The 24,495-nt window shown below is 35.9% G+C and overlaps 1 protein-coding gene across 1 annotated transcript in view; it reads left to right on the forward strand.

The window, feature by feature from the left end:
* The window catches only part of LOC132301447 (uncharacterized), a 57,959-nt gene that overhangs the window by 30,117 nt on the left and 3,347 nt on the right, over positions 1 to 24,495 (forward strand). The gene's annotated exons all lie outside the window — the stretch shown is intronic.

Genomic DNA, 24,495 nt, shown 5'->3' on the forward strand with positions numbered 1-24,495 from the left:
ACATATGAAAATAGGACAAAACGGAGTCCTCCAATTAAGAGATACCACAACCCCATCTCACTAAAACTATTATAACTCTCCTTATGGTTGGAGTTTTTGTGTGTAGTTGGTACCATTTGAAAGCTAACTTCAAGCTTGTGATACCCCTCGATTCTAGAGCCACGGGTGATCAAGTCCGGGCACAGATCCGAAGGATATCAAACAATTAATATTTAATCGAACACAGAATACAAAATAAATTTAAGAAATAATAATAAACTGAAGGAATACTAAATTAAAAATCCTCAAATATAAATATTTAAACTCTGACAATCCAAACTTCATAAGTTTACAACTCGGGAATCCATCTCCAGTGGACCCCTAATAAAAATCCAAACCGAACGAAAATAAATAACTGAAGATAAAAGCCTAAATCGAATATCTGGAAAGAAGTCCTACATCGTCGGTAGAATGAAAGATCGTCTCTGCTTAGCTCAAACAAGCTCTAAGACCTCAAACATCCCATACCTGAAAAACAATAAGTGGGTCAGGCCCACTAGCAAGTTCTACACTACAAATACCCAAGCAGAGACCCGATACGCATGCACATCCTAACCAATCCAACAATAACTAAATAGTCTGTAGATACATATAAATATATAATCATACTACAGGACTCTCACTGAACTACAGGCCTGTCTCAACCTGACTAGTAGGCACCATGCAAAACGCACCTGAGGTGGGCATGACTACTTAGACCTAGCAGGGTACACATCCAACCATCATAGCCAGCTATGCATCCCAATGCATATATGCTCCCTAGCCAACGACTCTGAGACTCAGGCTCATATTGTGGCACCATAAAAATATATTTAAAATCCGTTCCAAACTAAAAGTGTCACTCAACTATTTAGTGATCTGACACAAAATACAGGTAGGACTTAACTTTTGTAGTTAATCCATCCCTTAATCCAGAGTAGGTAGGACTTAGCGTTTTTGAGCTAATCCCCCTAGTATGTCACCGTCCCATACCGGTGCATACAAACCATCCATCCAATGTTGATAATACAAATAATGAGATAAAATCAATATCAACCAATCCATAACAAGTATAACACCATCCATCCAACTGTTAATAATACAGATGATATTATAAATATCAATATCCACACATCTATAACAAGTACAACAAGAATATATAAATTGCAAGCTTGTCATATATGAACAACACATGATTCTCTAATAGTTAAAGAACGCAGATAATAAGTGTAATCCATTCTTTAATCCCCTATCAGCATACTAATATCAATATCAAAATTAACATGCTCGTTTAAACTACTCCATATCATTCGGTTAGTTGATTATACATAATGACTTGTAAACATCAACTAATTTCCTGTTAAGCATAATCGACATTATATTAATTGTGATGCTTAATCCTATACCACTGTCATATGATTTAAACTTAAAATTCCTAGTTCAAATGCTAATTTTAAAACAAGCAACTTGAATTATCCGCATCACAGTAATATTGATCTATTTCCTAAGAGTTTCTGGTTGTTCCTTCTTTTAGCTTCTTATGGAAGATTATGAATTACCAGGCCTTCTGAAAATTTAACACAAGTTTAGACCCTTCTAAAAACCTTTTGAAACACTCTATTTTCATCCTAGAATGTCAAGAATTCAATCCTCGTAGCCCAGGTCTCGCAGAAACTTAAAAGTGGAAGCAAAAATCAAAGGAGCCGGCTCTGCAAAAGGTGGAGCAGCCTCCACAACAAGGGAGAGCCAGCTCCCCCATGATAGAGCCGCCTCTAGACTCCCATAGAGCCGGCTCTACCTAAGGTAGAGCCTGCTCTACCCTTTTATTGAGCCTGCTCTACTCTAATTAGAGCAGGCTCTTCCCCTATGCGTCTTCGTTTCCAATTCTGGCGATGTCCGGCAACTATATTCCTCAACCCAAGTTTATTATTGATTAAAACTCAGTCCTAGAGTATTCCAAAGTTAATTAAATTCATTGTTCATTAATCAAAACTAATCGGAACAAGAATTTTTCCAAACAGATTTAAAACAAGCCAAAAACCCAATCGGTAACACACACGATGTTGAACAATTTCTATGCAACCAAAAATTAATTTAACGATTTACATTCACCTAGGATTGTATTAACGATGCACAGAAACATCTTCCAGAACTATTTAAACTTATTAGACATTAATCAATTATCATTAGAATAAGAGTTATGCAAAACCGTTTAAAAACGAACAAGTTACAGATACAGAAAACACATACTGTTTTAAAAACCAAATAACCGTGCAAACCAAGTTAAAACAAACTAAATTAAATTTATTTCATCCTGGAATTTAATTAGGGATGCAAAGAACACAGGTCAAAGAGTTAGAGTTAGTATTAGAACTTGCTTGTGAGATTCGGTTCCAAAAATCTCAACGTCTTCCTTCTAAACTTTTCCGGTAACCCCTTTTTGTTTTCCCCTCTCTGTTCTTTCCCAGATTCCTCTACACATCTTTCTATTTTCTGTATGTCATGAATTGGGTTCTCAAACCCTAAACTAAAACCCTACATATATTTATAGGCCACCTTAAATCTAAGTCCACCAAAACCCTAAACTGAAACTCGGCCCGTAAAACCCAACTAGTTTATAATATCAATGTCGGCTACTTATGTAAATACCATACATACTGTAATACCCCTAGTTTTCAAAAGGATAAAAAAGGGAATTTAAATTTAATTATGTGACTTATATGGTTTTTTTTTGCTTTGTTGATTTAGTGTGAATTTATTTTAAATTAATTGGTTATTTGTTATTATGTATTTAAGTGATTATTTGTGTTTGTTTAATTGATTTAGTTAATATTTGTGTAATTGATTCTATTTGCATTCATTGTTTAAGTTAATTATTTAATTGGTCTATTTAATTAGTTGTCTTAATTGTTTTAATTTAATGATTTTAATTGAATTAATTTTGTGGGATTTAATATTTTAGTTGTTTAAATGACTGGCTTTAGTTACATGGATTTGGTTTTCAACGTGACTATCATATATATAGCTTTTCATAGGTAGCCGTCATTAATTATCACTTAGGTTTACCTATGGGCCGAGTTATATATGGATTAGGGTTTAATATCTAAACCTATATATATGTATATTACGGTGGACTAGGGTTTAAGTCATCACAAAACAAAACGTAGGTTTTCTGTAGAACAGAGATACAGTGAGGTATTGAGAGACACAGAGGAAAAAAAACCAGAGAGTGGTCTGGAGAGGAAAACACAGAAGGAGAATCACAGAGTGTCTTGGGAGATTAATTAAGGGGTTGCTTCGTGATGGAATTAAGAAGTAACAGTGGAATGAAACAGTGATCAGAGGAGAAACGGTCTTGATGAAGTCTGGAATTTAGCAATGGCATTAAAAGATTTTAAACCGGAATCTTAAGGCAAGTTTCATTCTCTCATTCCTGTAAACTTGTGTTCTGTGCATGCTTAAAAGTCTCCAGGAACCTAATTAACTTTTAAAACAGACTTGTATGAATATTAGATTGGGTTGTAATCTGTTTGATGCTTTTAGAAATGAAACTGTGTTTTCTTGCATAAATTGCTTTGAATCGGTTATAGTTTTAAATGGAAATTGAGGAGTTGTTAGGACTGTGAGGGCTTAATTTAATTCTAATTAGTCTAAAAACAAAGGGGACAGAAGGTTGAACCTCACCGGAAACACAGATGACAGCCAGACGAAACAGAACGAAGTCTTGGATGCAGAGACGGCTCTCAGAGGGTGAGAGATGGCTCTCTAGGAGAGGGAGCCGTCTCCCATAAATGTAGAGCCGGCTCTCCATGAGGGAGAGCTGGCTCTGGATAATGAAGAGCCGGCTCCCATGGGGGGGAGCAGGCTACCTTGAACAGATACCCCTTCGAGGGTATTTTCGGCATTTTTCTACCTATAAGGCCCTAAACGAAGTTTCTGGAAAATAAAGGGGGTTCTAAATAATTAAAAATTTACCTATTGGAACCTTTAAACAGAGGGTTTATGCTAGGGTTTAATTCTAAGGGGCATCACGAACATAAACATTATTAATGTGTATGCTGTCCGGAAGAAAGGAGGGGAGACGGAAAGGCTAGTTGTTTCCGCAAATTCAATGAACTGATATAACAGATATTGTTGGGATTTTATAGCAATGATATCTAGGATATATATGAGTCTCAAGAGGGTTGGTTGGGTTATGGTTGTGGTTGACATGTAATTTTAAATATATATAGTTGCATGCTGTAAGGAGTGGATGAAGTTCTAACTACTGGGTTGTTTTCACCAGTTAAATGGACTAGTACATTGAACCATTGGGGACTTATATGAGGTACAGTTTGACTTCTCTGTGTTATACTATATTAAGCACAGGTTTAAAGTTGGAGGATTAAAAGGACGTCATATGATGCAAACATAAATTTTTATGCCGTCAGGGGGTTAAGGAGGTTTGCATTACTAGTCTTTGTTTTAATGATTTTTATGAACTAGTATGAGGGTGGTTTGGGTTGAATGGTATTTTGTGCTCAGTTCATAAGTTTGATAATCATTATACCCTGCTATGGTTGTTAATTGATGAACTGATTTAGTTTCTGTTTTGTCAATTGGATGGATGTGGATAATTTAAATTGTTTAGCAGTACTATAACAATTTAACAGGAGTTTTATGATTATAATCATATACTGGATGCATAATAGGATATTAATAATACCTGTTTTCTATTATGCTGGTTCATGGATATACTTGATGTTCTAATGAATGTGCATCACTGGTGGATCATTTGCATTATATGTACCGGTATGGGATGGTTACATATCAGGGATGGATTATATCAAAAAGCTAAGTCCTACCCCTTCATACATACGGAATGGATTAACTAAAACAATTAAATCCTACATGGATGCATGTCCTGTCAACTAAAACAGTTGAACGACATAACAGATGTTTGTTTTATCTTTCTGCATTAGGAAGGAATTTATATATATATTTATGGTACCGTGATACAAGCTTGAGTCTCTTGATCATGGTTAGGGTGCATATATTGCAAAGGTTGGGTAGTTAGATATAGCTAATGTTCCCTGGCAGGTTTAGGTACTTGGTCGCTGAAAAGCTTGTTTTATATGTCACCTTCTACCCAGGCTGAACTATGTTATAGGTTAGTGAGCATCCTATAGTGTGTATATATATATATATGGACTATTGTAGATATTGCCGAGCTATCAAGGATGTATCTGCGTATCGGGTTTATGTACGGATTGTAGTTGATTGGAACTTACATGTGGGCCTGACTCACTTCTATTTTTCTGGTATTCGCCAGTACCAGGCTTAGAGTTTGATCGTGTTGATGCAGATACAGACACTCACTCTTCCGGTTACATAGGATTTCCTTTCTATTTTGGTTTTGGATTTTAATTCTATAAATTTATTTAAAGTTTTGGAATTAGGGGTCCACTAGGTGGATTCCTGAGTTGTACGGATTTAAATTATATTAATTTGTTATTTAAGGTTCAAGAATTTTTATTTTAGTATTCTTTCTGTTTATTATTATTTAAATCTTATTTCAGTTTTTCCTGCTTGTTTACATATTGATTGTTTGGTATCCCTCGGATCTGTGCTTGGACTTGATCACCCGTGGCTCTAGAAATGAGGGGTATCATAGTTGGTATCAGAGCACTCCAGGTTCTAGTGTCCTTAGGAGTGTCTTTCGTTAAAAGTCTTCCGCATTGCGTCTCTTAAACACTTAGAACCATATTAGGATTCGTTGTACTCTTTTACGGTTCGTTAAGAGGAGCTGATGTCAATTATATTCCATAATTATGTAATGGTTGACACTAGAAGAAGGATGGGGTCCAAAACGACAGTGAATCAGACCCGAATGAGTTGAGGAGTACGTTATCAAGTTCTCTATCAGAAGCAGAACTTGGGATTGAAGGTTTAGTTTTGGTTGGCATTACTTGTAGAAGTATTAGCCAAAGAGGGATATAGGAGTGTGTTTTAGGTCACCGCATAACAGGACCAACACGATTTCAGTTGTTCTCGTAAAGGAGACAACCGAGGAATAAGAGTCCAAAGAGGATTCTAGTGGAGGAGATTTCCATATATCCAAGAAAGAGGGACTTGAATGTAAAAAAAAAAAAAAATCAAGGATCACGCGAGAGTGATCTTGTTCGCTAATAATATAGTGAACGATACTCGTAGCGTTGAGGTGGATAGTTAACCTTGTGTATTACCTTTAAACGAGGTCGATAAAGAGAACTCTTTAGGGGTTCAGGAATTAGAAGGAGTTCTTCTCAGAACGAAGCAATGACTTTATATCACGTTCCGGGGAGTATGGGGAATTAGGTAGGGACGTTCTAAGCTATTTTGCATTTCGTGGATAAGGAGGGTGAAGGTTAAGCCTTTGGAATTGGCTGAAGCAAATGGATTTTATTTTGAGCTACGATTTGAGCTTATGTTTCGAGGTTGGATGATTTTCTCTGAAACTATAAAAAAAAAGGAGATTGTGAACCAATTAGGTAAAGTTGATTTCTAAAAGAGATTTTCTTTGCTAGGAGGAACGATGTTTTACATAGGATTCTATTGTGTTTTATTGTGTGTGCTTTAGGTGTTTCATTTTTGGTTAATTAGTCAGGATTAGGATTACGGTTTAGTTAGGGGCACAAGTGTGTGATCAATCAACTACCGTTTAGAGGAATAACATTAATTACGCTAGGATTTTGGGCATGGGGTCCAAGGATTTGGTAGTATACCTACCCTTAGCCAATTTAGTGAACTTAGATATATATAGTTATAGTACGTTTTCAGGATGGGATAAGTAAACCAGCAGTTCGAGTCAAATGATATAGATTCATTTCATAAATTGTATCATCACGATGGTTTATCGGAGGAACTGACTTGGTTGAATATTTTCTCGAAAAATTTTAAACAGGTGTTTCCAAGTCAGTAAGAGGATTTTGGTACTGGTTTAAGTACTTGGGAAATGACACCGACTGAGGATAGTAGGCAGATTAACTATTCGTCAGTCTATCCATAAATCACGAATTTGGTTCAAAAAGGTGTGTCGTTAAGAAGAGTTACCGGAGTTGCATATCGAGGATGAAGTAAAGTCTCTTCATTTGCACAAATAATATGGAAAAAAAAAAATTATAGGTAATGGTTCGCAACAAATAGTTGTTGCTCGGAAATTGTTGACTATTTGAAAGATGAAAAGATTTCCATATGCGGTTGCAGTTAGACGGGATGTCTAATAGACACTTACTTGTGTTAGAAAAGTAAGATGTCAAAGACTTGAAGATGAGACCGAACATCTAATATCTGTCTCAAAGTCTGATATCTGGTAAATAATCTAAATGGACCGTCAAAGATCATTAGATCCTTGCGGCCACTTCTCATGCTAAAACGGGATTGACAGAGTAGTTTCCACAGATCTAGATGAGAGATTATAGATTTTACACAAGGGTCAGGATTCTGGTTGGGATATCGTTGAACTGATAAAATTAAATCAGTTTCACTTTGTCTATTTTGGAACTGGTAAGATATCAGTTCCTACAAATAGCACGGATAACGAGACGGCTTAGATGGATAGATGTGGTGATTCATACTTTGCATTAAACTTCGTCTGGTGAAAGTAACAGGAAGGGGGATGATCTTATTAACCGATATGGTAAACGAACCTTCGGTGGTTATTGCGCAATCTGTTGTGGTTTAGCATGTGGAAATAATACCACTTGCTATTACCAAGGAAATAGAAGTGGTCAACTTAGAATATTTGAGCTGATTCCACAGGAGGTAGTACCTTACTCAGATGAGTTTAGGGTACTGAAGGCGGATTGGTCGTTGCCTTACTAATTCTAGGATGGTCGAAGTGACTGAGATGTAAATTAGTAAAATTTTACAGTGCAGTCAAATAGTTATGAGTTCCATCACGACATACAATGTTAGTTTTGGTGCGGTACAGATAGGGACATGTACATAACTGTCTCCAAGAGTATCATCTGTTAGTAGGGTGGAAAATTGATACTTGGATATCACTGGAGGTTTTAGCCCTTTCCTATATCGAAATGGGAGTAGGACTAATCAAGAGGGGATGGTTGGTAGAAATTACCGACATTGGTTGGAAGTTTACATCTCTCTGGATTAAAAGTCGTGGTTATGAAAGTTCGAGGGCGGACATCACTATTAGTGGTGTTTGTTTTGGCGTGTTGTGTCAGTTCTACATTGTGCTGATAATGGAGTTGTAGTATGTGGTTATCTCTTACAAGAGGTAAACACTGTTATGTCAACGGAGTTTTTTGAAGATGTGGGAGCAACAACTGTGTTTTGCATCTCTAGACGGGACATTTGGTCGAAATATAATATTTGATCATGGCAAATATGCTTAGGATATACCTCCTAGGTGGGCGTGGGTAATTAAAAGCATTATTTAGCTTTTCCGATATTATCTGTGCTATTGTTGGCACAAGGAGGTTCGTGCAACAATGTTTGGGATTTTGGATAGTAGGTTGTGCCGATCTCTCATTAGTTGGTCTGGCATGGAAGCGAGGTTATCTGATAAGACCTTGACTTTATGTAAGGATACATCGGAGAAACATACTCTCTTTTGGTAATGAGTGCGCACAGTTTGGAGGCGACAGTCGGATTTTGTGGATAGTTGAACCCGTACATAGGAGTTCTCTATCAGGAAATGGTTGTTTTAGAGAAGGTCAGTTTTCTGTATTACACTGCCTTTTCACGGATTTTGTTAATCAAGTTAGGCAGTTGTTTATATTATAGCTTTACCAACTTGTTAAGCGCTGGATGCATAGGGATTTTATGTGTTTGTTCTATGGAACTTGAAGGAATATGGATTGTTACCCTTCGCTAAATATGGGTATGATTGGATTGTTGATAGATACAACCTAGGAGTTGTACATTTATGCTATATTTCTTTTACATGAAAAATTAGTATATTGTTGGTTATGTTGGGAATTCGGTAAAGCTCATCTAAAAGAGGCTCTGCCACATGAAAACGGAAATAAATTTTTAAAAGAGATTAATTCAGGGTTTTGTGAATTCCGAGGACGGAATTCCTTTTGTTAGAGGGGAAGAATGTAATACCCCTAGTTTTCAAAAGGATAAAAAAGGGAATTTAAATTTAATTATGTGACTTATGTGGTTTTTTTTTGCTTAGTTGATTTAGTGTGAATTTATTTTAAATTAATTGATTATTTGTTATTATGTATTTAAGTGATTATTTGTGCTTGTTTAATTGATTTAGTTAATATTTGTGTAATTGATTCTATTTGCATTCATTGTTTAAGTTAATTATTTAATTGGTCTATTTTAATTAGTTGTCTTAATTGTTTTAATTAAATGATTTTAATTGAATTAATTTTGTGGGATTTAATACTTTAATTGTTTAAATGACTGGCTTTAGTTACATGGATTTGGTTTTCAACGTGACTGTTATATATATAGCTTTTTATAGGTAGCCGTCATTAATTATCACTTAGGTTTACCTATGGGCCGAGTTATATATGGATTAGGGTTTAATATCTAAACCTATATATATGTATATTACGGTGGACTAGGGTTTAAGTCATCGCAAAACAAAACGTAGGTTTTCTGTAGAACAGAGATACAGAGAGGTATTGAGAGACATAGAAAAAAAAAAACCAGAGAGTGGTCTGGAGAGGAAAACACAGAAGGAGAATCATAGAGTGTCTTGAGAGATTAATTAAGGGGTTGCTTCGTGATGGAATTAAGAAGCAACAGTGGAATGAAACAGTGATCAGAGGAGAAACGGTCTTGATGAATTCTGGAAATTAGCAATGGCGTTAAAAGATTCCAAACCGGAATCTTAAGGCAAGTTTCATTCTCTCCTTCCTGTAAACTTGTGTTCTGTGCGTGCTTAATAGTCTCCAGGAACCTAATTAACTTTTAAAACAGACTTGTATGAATATTAGATTGGGTTGTAATCTGTTTGATGCTTTTAGAACTGAAACTGTGTTTTCTTGCATAAATTGCTTTAAATCGGTTATAGTTTTAAATGGAAATTGAGGAGTTGTTAGGACTGTGAGGGCTTAATTTAATTCTAATTAGTCTAAAAACAAAGGGGACAGAAGGTTGAACCTCGCCGGAAACACAGATGACAGCCAGACGAAACAGAACGAAGTTTTGGATGCAGAGACGGCTCTCAGAGGGTGAGAGACGGCTCTCTAGGAGAGGGAGCCGTCTCACCATAAAAGTAGAGCCGGCTCTCCATGAGGGAGTGCCGGCTCTGGATAATGAAGAGCTGGCTCCCATGGGGGGGAGCCGGCTCCCTTTAACAGATACCCCTTCGGGGGTATTTTTGGCATTTTTCTGCCTCTAAGGCCCTAAACGAAGTTTCTGGAAAATAAAGGGGGTTCTAAATAATTAAAAATTTACCTATTGGAACCTTTAAACCGAGGGTTTATGCTAGGGTTTAATTCTAAGGGGCATCACGAACATAAACATTATTAATGTGTATGCTGTCCGGAAGAAAGGAGGGGAGACAGAAAGGCTAGTTGTTTCCGTAAATTCAATGAACTGATATAACGGATATTGTTGGGATTTTATAGCAATGATATCTAGGATATATATGAGTCTCAAGAGGGTTGGTTGGGTTATGGTTGTGGTTGACATGTAATTTTAAATATATATAGTTGCATGCTGTGAGGAGTGGAGGAAGTTCTAACTACTGGGTTGTTTTCACCAGTTAAATGGACTAGTACATTGTACCATTGGGGACTTATATGAGGTACAGTTTGACTTCTCTGTGTTATACTATATCAAGCACAGGTTTTAAGTTGGAGGATTAAAAGGACGTCATATCATGCAAACATAAATTTTTATGCCGTCAGGGGGTTAAGGAGGTTTGCATTACTAGTCTTTGTTTTAATGATTTTTATGAACTAGTATGAGGGTGGTTCGGGTTGAATGGTATTTTGTGCTCTGTTCATAAGTCTGATAATCATTATACCCTACTATGGTTGTTAATTGATGAACTGATTTAGTTTCTGTTTTGTCAATTGGATGGATGTGGATAATTTGAATTGTTTAACAGTACTATAACAATTTAACAGGAGTTTTATGATTATAATCATATACTGGATGCATAATAGGATGTTAATAGTACCTGTTTTCTATTATGCTGGTTCATGGATATACTTGATGTTCTAATGAATGTGCATCACTGGTGGATCATTTGCATTATATGTACCGGTATGGACGGTTACATATCAGGGATGGATTAGATCAAAAAGCTAAGTCCTACCCCTTCATACATACGGAATGGATTAACTAAAACAGTTAAATCCTACATGGATGCATGTCCTGTCAACTTAAACAGTTGAACGATATAACGGATGTTTGTTTTATCTTTCTGCATTAGGAAGGAATTTATATATATATTTATGGTACCGTGATACGAGCTTGAGTCTCTTGATCACAGTTAGGGTGCATATATTGCAAAGGTTGGGTAGCTAGATATAGTTAATGTTCCCTGGCAGGTCTAGGTACTTGGCCGCTGAAAAGCGTGTTTTATATGTCACCTTCTACCCAGGCTGAACTATGTTATAGGCTAGTGAGCATCCTATAGTGTGTATATATATATATGGACTATTGTAGATATTGCCGAACTATCAAGGATGTATCTGCATATCGGGTTTATGTACGGATTGTAGTAGATTGGAACTTGCATGTGGGCCTGACCCACTTCTATTTTTCAGGTATTCGCCAGTACCAGGCTTAGAGTTTGATCGCGTTGATGCAGATACAGACACTCACTCTTCCGGTTACATAGGATTTCCTTTCTATTTTGGTTTTGGATTTTAATTCTATAAATTTATTTAAAGTTTTGGAATTAGGGGTCCACTAGGTGGATTCCCGAGTTGTACGGATTTAAATTATATTAATTTATTATTTAAGATGCAAGGATTTTTATTTTAGTATGCTTTCTGTTTATTATTATTTAAATCTTATTTCAGTTTTTCCTGCTTGTTTACATATTGATTGTTTGGTATCCCTCGGATCTGTACTCGGACTTGATCACCCGTGGCTCTAGAAACGAGGGGTATCATAGTTGGTATCAGAGCACTCCAGGTTCTAGTGTCTTTAGGAGTGTCTTTCATTAGAAGTCTTCCACGTTGCGTCTCTTAAACACTTAGAGCCATATTAGGATTCGTTGTACTCTTTAAGGGTTCGTTAAGAGAAGCTGATGTCAATTATATTCCATAATTATGGAATGGTTGACACTAGAAGAAGGATAGGGTCCAAAACGACAGTGAATTAGACCCGAAAGAGTAGAGGAGTACGTTATCAAGTTCTCTATCAGAAGCAAAACTTGGGATTGAAGGTTTAGTTTTGGTTGGCGTTACTTTTAGAAGTATAAGCCAAAGAGGGATATAGGAGTGTGTTTTAGGTCACCGCATAACAGGACCAACACGATTTCAGTTGTTCTCATAAAGGAGACAACCGAGGAATAAGAGTCCAAAGAGGATTCTAGTGGAGGAGATTTCAATATATCCAAGAAAGAGGGACTTGAATGTAAAAAAAAAAAAAAAAAAAAAAAAAAAAAAAAAAAGAATCGAGGATCACGCGAGAGTGATCTTGTTCGCTTATAATATAGTGAACGATACTCGTAGCGTTGAGGTGGATAGTTAACCTTGTGTATTACCTTTAAACGAGGTCGATAAAGAGAACTCTTTAGGGGTTCAGGAATTGGATGGAGTTCTTCTCAGAATGAAGCAATGATTTTATATCACATTCCGGGGAGTATGGGGAATTAGGTAGGGACGTTCTAAGCTGCTTTGCATTTCGTGGATAAGGAGGGTGAAGGTTAAGCCTTTGGAATTGGCTGAAGCAAATGGATTTTATTTTGAGCTACGATTTGAGCTTATATTTCGAGGTTGGATGATTTTCTCTGAAACTGTAAAAAAAAGGAGATTGTGAACCAATTAGGTAAAGTTGATTTCTAAAAGAGATTTTCTCTGCTAGGAGGAACGATGTTTTACATAGGATTCTATTGTGTTTTATTGTGTGTGCTTTAGGTATTTCATTTTTGGTTAATTAGTCAGGATTGGGATTACGGTTTAGTTAGGGGCACAAGTGTGTGATCAATCAACTACCGTTTGAAGGAATAACATTAATTACGCTAGGATTTTGGGCATGGGGTCCAAGGATTTGGTAGTATACCTACCCTTAGCCAATTTAGTGAACTTAGATATATGTAGTTATAGTACGTTTTCAGGATGGGATAAATAAACCAGCAGTTCGAGTCAAATGATATGGATTCATTTGATAAATTGTATCGTCACGATGGTTTATCGGAGGAACTGACTTGGTTGAATATTTTCTTGAAAATTTTTAAACAGGTGTTTCCAAGTCAGTAAGAGGATTTTGGTACTGGTTTAAGTACTTGGGAAATGACACCGACTGAGGATAGTACGCAGATCAACTATTCGTCAGTCTATCCATAAATCACGAATTTGGTTCGTAAAGGTGTGTCGTTAAGAGGAGTTACCGGAGTTGCATATCGAGGATGAAGTAAAGTCTCTTCATTTGCACAAATAATATGGAAAAAAAAAAATTTAGGTAATGGTTCGCAACAAATAGTTGTTGCTCGGAAATTGTTGACTATTTGGAGGATGAAAAGATTTCCATATGTGGTTGCAGTTAGACGGGATGTCTAATAGACACTTACTTGTGTTAGAAAAGTAAGATGTCAAAGACTTGAAGAGGAGACCGAACATCTAATATCTGTCTCAAAGTCTGATATCTGGTAAATAATCTAAATGGACCGTCAAAGATCATTAGATCCTTGCGGCCACTTCTCATGCTAGAGCGGGATTGACAGAGTAGTTTCCACAGATCTAGATGAGAGATTACAGATTTTACACAAGGGTCAGGATTCTGGTTGGCATATCGTTGAACTGATAAAATTAAATCAATTTCACTTTGTCTATTTTGGAACTGGTAAGATATCAATTCCTACAAATAGCACGGATCACGAGACGGCTTAGATGGATAGATGTGGTGATTCATACTTTGCATTAAAATTCGTTTGGTGAAAGTAACAGGAAGGGGGATGATCTTATTAACCGATATGGTAAATGAACCTTCGGTGGTTATTGCGCAATCCGTTGTGGTTTAGCATGTGGAAATAATACCACTTGCTATTACCAGGGAAATAGAAGTGGTCAACTTAGAATATTTGAGCTAATTCCACAGGAGGTAGTACCTTACTCAGATGAGTTTAGGGTACTGAAGGCGGATTGGTTGTTGTCTTACTAATTCCAGGATGGTCGAAGTGACTGAGATGTAAATTAGTAAAATTTTACAGTGCAGTCAAATAGTTATGAGTTGCATCACGAAATACAATGTTAGTTTTGTTGCGGTACAGATAGGGACATGTACATAACTGTCTCTAAGAGTATCATCTGTTAGTAGGGTGGAAAATTGATACTTGGATATCACTGGAGGTTTTAGCCCTTTCCCATAACGAAATGGGATTAGGACTAATCAGAAGGGGATGGTTGGTAGAAACTACCGACATTGGTTGGAAGTTTACATCTCTCTGGATTAAAAGTCGTGGTTATGGAAGTTCAAGGGTGGACATTACTATTAGTGGTGTTTGTTTTGGCATGTTGTGTCAGTTCTACAATGTGCTGATAATGGAGTTGTAGTATGTGGTTATCTCTTACAAGAGGAAAACACTGTTATGTCAACGGAGTTTTTTGAAGATGTGGGAGCAACAATTGTGTTTTGCATCTCTAGACGGGACATTTGGTCGAAATATAATATTTGATCATGGCAAATATGCTTAGGATATACCTCCTAGGTGGGCGTGGGTAATTAAAAGCATTATTTAGCTTTTCCGATATTATCTATGCTATTGTTGGCACAAGGAGGTTCGTGCAACAATGTTTGGGATTTTGGATAGTAGGTTGTGCCGATCTCTCATTAGTTGGTCTAGCATGGAAGCGAGGTTATCTGATAAGACCTTGACTTTATGTAAGGATACATCGGAGAAACATACTCTCTTTTGGTAATGAGTGCGCACAGTTTGGAGGCGACAGTCGGATTTTGTGGATAGTTGAACCCGTACATAGGAGTTCTCTATCAGGAAATGGTTGTTTTGGAGGAAGGTCAGTTTTCTGTATTACACAGCTTTTTCACAGATTTTGTTAATCAAGTTAGGCAGTTGTTTATATTATAGCTTTACCAACTTGTTAAGCGCTGGATGCATAGGGATTTTATGTGTTTGTTCTATGGAACTTGAAGGAATATAGATTGTTACCCTTCGCTAAATATGGGTATGATTGGACTGTTGATACATACAACCTAGGAGTTGTACATTTATGCTATATATCTTTTACATGGAAAATTAGTATATTGTTGGTTATGTTGGGAATTCGGTAGAGCTCATCTAAAAGAGGCTCTACCACACGAAAACGGAAATAAATTTTTAAAAGACATTAATTCAGAGTTTTGTGAATTCCGAGGACGGAATTCCTTTTGTTAGAGGGGAAGAATGTAATACCCCTAGTTTTCAAAAGGATAAAAAAGGGAATTTAAATTTAATTATGTGACTTATGTGGTTTTTTTTTGCTTAGTTGATTTAGTGTGAATTTATTTTAAATTAATTGGTTATTTGTTATTATGTATTTAAGTGATTATTTGTGTTTGTTTAATTGATTTAGTTAATATTTGTGTAATTGATTCTATTTGCATTCATTGTTTAAGTTAATTATTTATTTGGTCTATTTTAATTAGTTGTCTTAATTGTTTTAATTTAATGATTTTAATTGAATTAATTTTGTGGGATTTAATACTTTAATTGTTTAAATGACTGGCTTTAGTTACATGGATTTGGTTTTCAACGTGACTGTTATATATATTGCTTTTCATAGGTAGCCGTCATTAATTATCACTTAGGTTTACCTATGGGCCGAGTTATATGTGGATTAGGGTTTAATATCTAAACCTATATATATGTATATTACGGTGGACTAGGGTTTAAGTCATCGCAAAACAAAACGTAGGTTTTCTGTAGAACAAAGATACAGTGAGGTATTGAGAGACACAGAGGCAATAAAAACTAGAGAATGGTCTAGAGAGGAAAACACAGAAGGAGAATCATAGAGTGTCTTAAGAGATTAATTAAGGGGTTGCTTCGTGATGGAACTAAGAAGCAACAGTGGAATGAAACAGTGATCAGAGGAGAAACGGTCTTGATGAATTCTGGAATTTAGCAATGGCGTTAAAAGATTTCAAACCGGAATCTTAAGGCAAGTTTCATTCTCTCCTTCCTGTAAACTTGTGTTCTGTGCATGCTTAATAGTCTCCAGGAACCTAATTAACTTTTAAAACAGACTTGTATGAATATTAGATTGGGTTGCAATCTGTTTGATGCTTTTAAAACTAAAACTGTGTTTTCTTGCATAAATTGCTTTGAATCGGTTATAGTTTTAAATGGAAATTGAGGAGTTGTTAGGATTGTGAAGGCTTAATTTAATTCTAATTAGTCTAAAAACAAAGGGGACAGAAGGTTGAACCTCGCCGGAAACACAGATGACAGCCAGACGAAACAGAACGAAGTCTTGGATGCAGAGACAGCTCTCTAGGAGAGGGAGCCGTCTCCCATAAATGTAGAGCCAGCTCTCCATGAGGGAGAGCCGGCTCTGGATAATGAAGAGGCAGCTCCCATGGGGGGGAGCCGGCTCCCTAGAACAGATACCCCTTCGAGGGTATTTTCGGCATTTTTCTGCCTCTAAGGCCCTAAATGAAGTTTATGGAAAATAAAGGGGGTTCTAAATAATTAAAAATTTACCTATTGGAACCTTTAAACAGACGGTTTATGCTAGGGTTTAATTCTAAGGGGCATCACGAACATAAACATTATTAATGTGTATGCTGTCCGGAAGAAAGGAGGGGAGACGGAAAGGCTAGTTGTTTCCGCAAATTCAATGAACTTATATAACGGATATTGTTGGGATTTTATAGCAATGATATCTAGGATATATATGAGTCTCAAGAGGGTTGGTTGGGTTGTGGTTGTGGTTGACAGGTAATTTTAAATATATTTAGTTGCATGTTGTGAGGAGTGGAGGAAGTTCTAACTACTGGGTTGTTTTCACCAGTTAAATGGACTAGTACATTGTACCATTGGGGACTTATATGAGGTACAGTTTGACTTCTCTGTGTTATACTATATCAAGCACAGGTTTTAAGTTGGAGGATTAAAAGGACATCATATCATGCAAACATAAATTTTTATGCCGTCAGGGGGTTAAGGAGGTTTGCATTACTAGTCTTTGTTTTAATGATTTTTATGAACTAGTATGAGGGTGGTTTGGGTTGAATGGTATTTTGTGCTCAGTTCATAAGTCTGATAATCATTATACCCTGCTATGGTTGTTAATTGATGAACTGATTTAGTTTCTGTTTTGTCAATTGAATGGATGTGGATAATTTAAATTGTTTAACAGTATCATAACAATTTAACAGGAGTTTTATGATTATAATCATATACTGGATGCATAATAGGATGTTAATAATACCTGTTTTCTTAAATGCTGGTTCATGGATATACTTGATGTTCTAATGAATGTGCATCACTGGTGGATCATTTGCATTATATGTACCGGTATGGGACGGTTACATATCAGGGATGGATTAGATCAAAAAGCTAAGTCCTACCCCTTCATACATACGGAATGGATTAACTAAAACAGTTAAATCCTACATGGATGCATGTCCTGTCAACTAAAACAGTTGAACGACATAACGGATGTTTGTTTTATCTTTCTGCATTATGAAGGAATTTATATATATATTTATGATACCGTGATACGAGCTTGAGTCTCTTGATCATGGTTAGGGTGCATATATTGCAAAGGTTGGGTAGCTAGATATAGCTAATGTTCCCTGGTAGGTCTAGGTACTTGGCCGCTGAAAAGCGTGTTTTATATGTCACCTTCTACCCAGGCTGAACTATGTTATAGGCTAGTGAGCATCCTATAGTGTGCATATATATATATGGACTATTGTAGATATTGCCGAGCTATCAAGGATGTATCTGCGTATCGGGTTTATGTACGGATTGTAGTAGATTGGAACTTGCATGTGGGCCTGACCCACTTCTATTTTTCAGGTATTCGCCAATACCAGGCTTAGAGTTTGATCGTGTTGATGCAGATACAGACACTCACTCTTCCGGTTACATAGGTTTTCCTTTTTACTTTGGTTTTGGATTTTAATTCTGTAAATTTATTTAAAGTTTTGGAATTAGGGGTCCACTAGGTGGATTCCCGAGTTGTACGGATTTAAATTATATTAATTTATTATTTAAGGTTCAAGGATTTTTATTTTAGTATTCTTTCTGTTTATTATTATTTAAATCTTATTTCAGTTTTTCCTGCTTGTTTACATATTGATTGTTTGGTATCCCTCGGATCTATGCTCGGACTTGATCACCCGTGGCTCTAGAAACGAGGGGTATCACACATGCAACCAACCCTACGGTCACGTTAAGTTTAGAAAACAATTATATTTAATAAAACAAATACATTTAAACAATTCATCAGTTAAACTTAAATCAATTAAAACAACCCTCTAATTAAGTTAATTAAAACAACCAAATAATTACTATAATTACACTAACAAAAATAGAACAATTTAAATAAGTAAATTCAGTTAAACTCACAACAAAAACCCCAACAAAGAAAACAAGTAAATAATAAACCACAATTAAAGCAATAAAATTAACACATATGCACGTCAACAAGTAAAAATGCATTAGAAACAATAAAATAAATTCCAGGACTATCCTTTTAAAATTAGGGGTATTACAAAGCTTTTGAAGTTGGGCTAAAAAATGACCTGATTTGGATTACAAAAGGTGAGATATGACCCACTGAAGTTGGCTCAAGAAAGTTGTCCAAGAAATTGAAAAAAAATCAAGCTTCAGGGAGAATCAGCCGACCGACGGCAAAGATCATTCGGCCAAAAATGCATCATCAGCCGGCTGATGGCAAGGATCAGCCGGCCGAAACGACCTGTTTCATATGCAAACTCACTGAAATTGGTCTCGAAAGGCTATTAGTCGGTTGACAGCTTTTGTCAACCGACCTACGCATCAGACAGCAGCAAAATCTGCTATTGCAATGTGTGGAAATGGTGCTTGGTCCACACCTAATGCTATACATGCATCCTAAGTGTCCCAAAACAAGTTTAAAAGCATCCCTTAGCTTCATACGAGCATACACAACATAATAAACTAAGAGGAAACTTTAATTCGTACTCCAATGCATGAATTTTGCATAAAAACTCATAAATCGGCCCCATGAAAGTTTCAAAACAGAAATTTAAGGTTTTTGTGAGATGTGGACATGCACGCAAATGTAAAAAGGATTTTAAGACGCGTTCCAATGGCTCACAGCTTCAAAATACCCCTAATGCAAAATATGACCTCTCAAACCTCAATTTTGCATAAAATTGCCTAAAAAGGTGAAATACAACACCATAGCATATAAATGAAAATGAAATGGTGTTGGGCCCTTGGCCACACCTATAATGACCTGGTCATTTTTCCTCCTTTTCTTTTTCTCAAACTTTACGGATAATTTTTTTCCATTTAATTTTCTTTTCCAAGTTTTGTTTCTCATCACTTGGTGTCATCTTGAGTGATTGGAAATGTTTTCTGATACTCTTTCATTTGGATTGACAACTTTCTTTAAGGACCTAGTCATTTCCATATTTTCACTTTTTGGACACTATTCACTTTTTCGTTTTTTTTCCCGTTTGTCACTTTTTGGCACAACCTCACTTTTCATGCTCAAAATTGGTTTTTGACTTCACGTACCTTCATCCTAAGTGGTTTCCACAAAATACGTATCTTTACTTTTGTAGAAAAGCTCTCTGGTTGCTCTCGGTGTCCATAGGGGCATGGATGTAAAGTTCTTCGAAAACATTTCCTTTTCTTGGGGTGTTTTTCACAAATATCTTTTAGAGATATTTTATTTTGGGAGATTTTAAGAAAATATCTTTTGGTCTGGGTAGTTTTATAGTTATACCTTTTTGTAGGGGCCATTCTGCAATTAACGAAAGTTATTACAAAATACTTCGTTTTGAGCCTGAATCCTCATACGGGATTCATTTTCACTTTTTGCCAAGTCGCGAACTCTTAGAATTTCCTCCCAGTCGTTTTCCCCAGTTTTAGGGATTTCTGACCCTAGTTGCCGCCGAACTTGTTCAAGGCATATCTCTCTGCTCGGGATTCAATTTTTGACGTCGTTTCTTCCATTGTTTGAATTTTCTCATTTTGGTTCTTTTTTGTTCACATTGTTTTATCGTTTAAGCCCATTTGCGCAAATTCCACTTTTTTGGACCTGGTGGGGCCCATTCAGGGCAATTTTAGGATTTTACTATAAATAGAATGACTTAAAGTGAAAAATTAGATTTTCACCATCTTCTTCCCCTCTTTGGCCGGCAGCTATGGCAGCCCCTTGGGCTATTACCACTCTTTCTTCCTCTCCACTTGATTTACTTTGTTATTTGTCTCGTGCCTTAACGTTTATCGTAGGCCTTGGCGTGCTCTTCCTTTCCCCCTTATTAGAAACCATTTTTGAGTTCGGGTTTCGAGTTCAGATTTGGTTTTTCATGGTACCTCAAAGGTTAAAGTTGTTCCTCTCGTTGTCCCCGACATAAACTAGGAGTATTGTCGGATTCGGAGCACTTTTCTTTCGGTGGAGATTTGAGATTTCATCTCAAATTGAGGTAGGGAATGTATATCTTGGTTATATTGAGTGTATTCCATACTTACACAACTTAATCACATGCCTTTGTATTAAATCTAAAAACTTTATTTATGTATTTTCTTGTATGAGATTTAATTCTCCCGGTTGGTTATAACTTGGTTTAAACTTGTGGCATGCTATTCGGAGATGTTTTAAAATTTAGGAATAATTAATTAATTATATTAATTAATTTATTCCAAATGTACTATTCACTTCATTGGATTTTCGACTTGATATTGTCAATGAGCATGCCATATACTTTCACTTCTATTAAATCGGGGATATTTCATTAGGTTTTGAAACCTTTCATTTTATTATTTTCTTGTATGAAGGTTTAATCATCATGGTTGTATCTTGCATGGAAATTTCTTGTATTATGCTATTAAATCAAGTCTTAACAATGTTTTATAACTTACTTTAATTTGAGAGCATTTGGATGAGTTTTAAAATCTATTCAATGGTTCCATGGGCTTGATTAAGTTTTTAACTTGGCATTCATGATTTCCTTAACAAGTTCTTTCACGTGTATTAAATAGAGAATAATCGGATAAGTTTTAAGACTTATATTTAATTATTTCCTTTGTATGGAATTTAATTCACATGGTTGCATCTTGTGTGAAATGAACTTGCAACTTGATATTAAACTTGCCCTTGACATGATCCTTGACATATCTTGTTCGTAGAATATTTAGAATTGAACCCTTGTCAAACTAATGAATTAGACTTGTATTTCATGGGACTTTTGCCTTTTTATCATGTATCATGACTTGTTGCAACTTAACTTCATTAATGTAGTTAATGAACTTACACCCTTACATTGGAATGATTTAATTGTTCAAGTGTTGTTAAACAAATAATTAAATCATTAATCTTATACTAGTGGTATATCTACATCAATGGGTTCCTTGTGCTATAAATACTAGTTTGTAGTCTATGTAGATGCATACTACAAGTTCTTGACATTTCACATGCCATTATAGTTGAGGACTTAGGGCATGACTTATGTGTTCTAATATCTTGGTTGTGCATGGAATGTGGTTTAATGTATTACTTGTATCTTGATACACTCTTGGTTGCACAACATATTGATTTTGGAACTTGGGATACCAATCAAGAATTGACATGGCTAAGACTTGGTTCTAGTACGGGAGATAGAGAGCTTCCTACATTATAGTGCATACTAGGGGAAGGTACCCATGGTTTAGTAGCCCTAAAGTGATCCCAGAAGTACGGTTTTAATCCGGGCGATATCTGAGTATCCACATTGGTTGATTTTACTCTTTAAATTTCAAGTTGCTATTCCTTGAAGATTTAAAACTTGTCGTGTTATGTGGAATGTTCCAACCTAGTTTCATTGCATAGATATTATGCTTTATCTTCAATTTCACTCCTTAAATTTCAAGTGTTATTCTTTGAAGATTTAAGAAACTTTTCGTGTTATATGATTTGTTCCAACCTTGTTTAAATTACATAGACATCATGTTTTGCCCTTGATTTCCCTCTTTAAATTTCAAGTAGTATTTCTTGAAGATTTAAATCTTGTTGTGTTGTGTGGAATGTCCCAACCTTGTTTAATTTCATAGATATATTTATTCATGTTGCTAGCTTCATGTTGATACGACTTAGGAATGATCCTATGTAAGCATCTTGACTTAGATTCTTGGTGGCATGAACCGTTTTAGTAGTATCGCATTCTAGGTTAAAAGTTGATAACTTTGGATACTTATGTCTTGTTACGTTACACTATGTGCTCTTATATTGTTTAAATTGCATGAATGATGTGATTTATGCTAGAAATACTCTAAGGTAGCTTAGGATGCTCCCTGAGTCTCATTTTGACATAGACGTTAGGTGGCATGAGCCCTTTTGACTTGTTTCACCTTAAGGTGATAATTTTGTAAAATGCTAGGTCTATGCATGTTCATTCCCTACGAATAACTTGTTTACTCACCCAGAAGTTACTGGGTTATTTTCAGGTATGGATACCTTGGTTCGAGACGCACATTATTCCTTGGATGACTTGTAACTTTTAAGTTTACATTTCATGCAAATGTTAGCATGGAATGCCATTTTGTAGCTTTATATGTCAAAACTTGTATCTTTGATTCCATATATGTAACATGTACATAAGTACATCTTTTGCAATGTATTGACATGTATGAGATAAGGCCGGAGGCCAATGAAAATTATTTTGTATCCTATGTAACTTTTAACTTCATGAAATATTATGAAAATATTAAAAACTCACAAGTCATTGTTTCACCATGGTTGCATCGGGTGTGGGAATTCCAATTTTATTCTTCCATAGGGTCTCATTAATTATGTATGAAGTGTGACCAAGGGCCAAACGGTAATTTGACTCCATTTTATATTTTTGGAATTCAAATTTTCCAATTCAAGTCTATTTTTCTCATTTTTGGCCGTTGGGGGATCGGATTTTGAGTCGGGGCTTCTCGGGAGCTGCGGACCATTTCCGCACACTTAGAATCATTTATTACACTTGTGTGCACATTCGTTTCAACCTAGAAATGCATTTAGGGTCAAATGTATATTTGGTGCAAAGTTGCATTTTCTGAGTTTTTAACCCTTTACTGATCTAGGGGCATTCTAGGTATTTCACAGTGTGTTTTTTTTGTTTTCTTTCACGCTTCCGGGTAGAAAACTCGATTTTAGGGAGGGTTTCTTATTCATGTTTTTTCATAAAATGTCATTAAGGGCCTCGTTTTTTATCTCTGTTCTAACAGATTTCAAAAAAGCATGTAGCAGTTTTTTTTTTTTAACCCTCTTGACCTATGCTGATCTAGGGGCATTTTAGGGATTTTACAGCTCTTTTTTTTTTTCCCTTCGTCGTAGCCGGGGAAGAAATGTGATTTTAATGGTCTTCGTGTTTTTCCAGAAAAATTCGTTTAAGAGTCCGTTTTTAGCCTCAGTTCTGGAAAATCAGAAATGATGTTTGCGGTCAAAACATTATTCACTGCCCATATTTGTAACCCGAAATGTTCATTTTTATAAAACTTTGGAGCTTCATATATTCTTCATCCGGATTCAGAATCAAGTGATTCTTGAGTCTAGATTTATTAATTTTTCCTTGTCTATCCAATGGTATGCACGGTTGCATCCATTTCTTCCTAAAAAGACCATTTTACCCTTTATCAAGTACCCTTGCCGCACTGATTTGAAAACCAAAAGGTGATTTTTATGAAACTATGGAACTTCATATCTTCTTCATCCGGACTCCGAATCAAGTGATTCTTGAGTCTAGATTTATTAAGTTTTCCTTGTCTATCTAATGGTATGCAAGGTTGCATACAATTCTTTCTGAACAGACCATTTTATCCCTTGTCAAGTACCCTTGCTGCACTGATTTGAAATCCAAAAGTTAATTTTTATAAAACTTTGGAGCTTCATATCTTTTTCATCTGGACTCCGAATCAAGTAATTCTTGAATCTAGATTTATTAATTTTTCCTTGCCTATCTAATGGTATGCTCAGTTGCATCAAGTTTTGTTTAAAAAGACTATTTTATCCCTTGTCAAGTACCCTTCCCATTTTATAATCTTAGCTTCCGCATTTGATTCTTTTAAGTTCTGTGACTTAATGGAAGGTCACTTGGCGTCTTAGGGATGTCGTATATTCCTAAAGACCTTGTTTCTATTTTCGCTTCCGCATTCTGAATCCGTTTTGG

This window comes from Cornus florida, unplaced genomic scaffold, assembly GCF_030987335.1.
Source record: "Cornus florida cultivar Cherokee Brave unplaced genomic scaffold, ASM3098733v1 CherokeeBrave_3.0.0_Hap2_Chr03, whole genome shotgun sequence".
Taxonomy (NCBI): Eukaryota; Viridiplantae; Streptophyta; class Magnoliopsida; order Cornales; family Cornaceae; genus Cornus; species Cornus florida.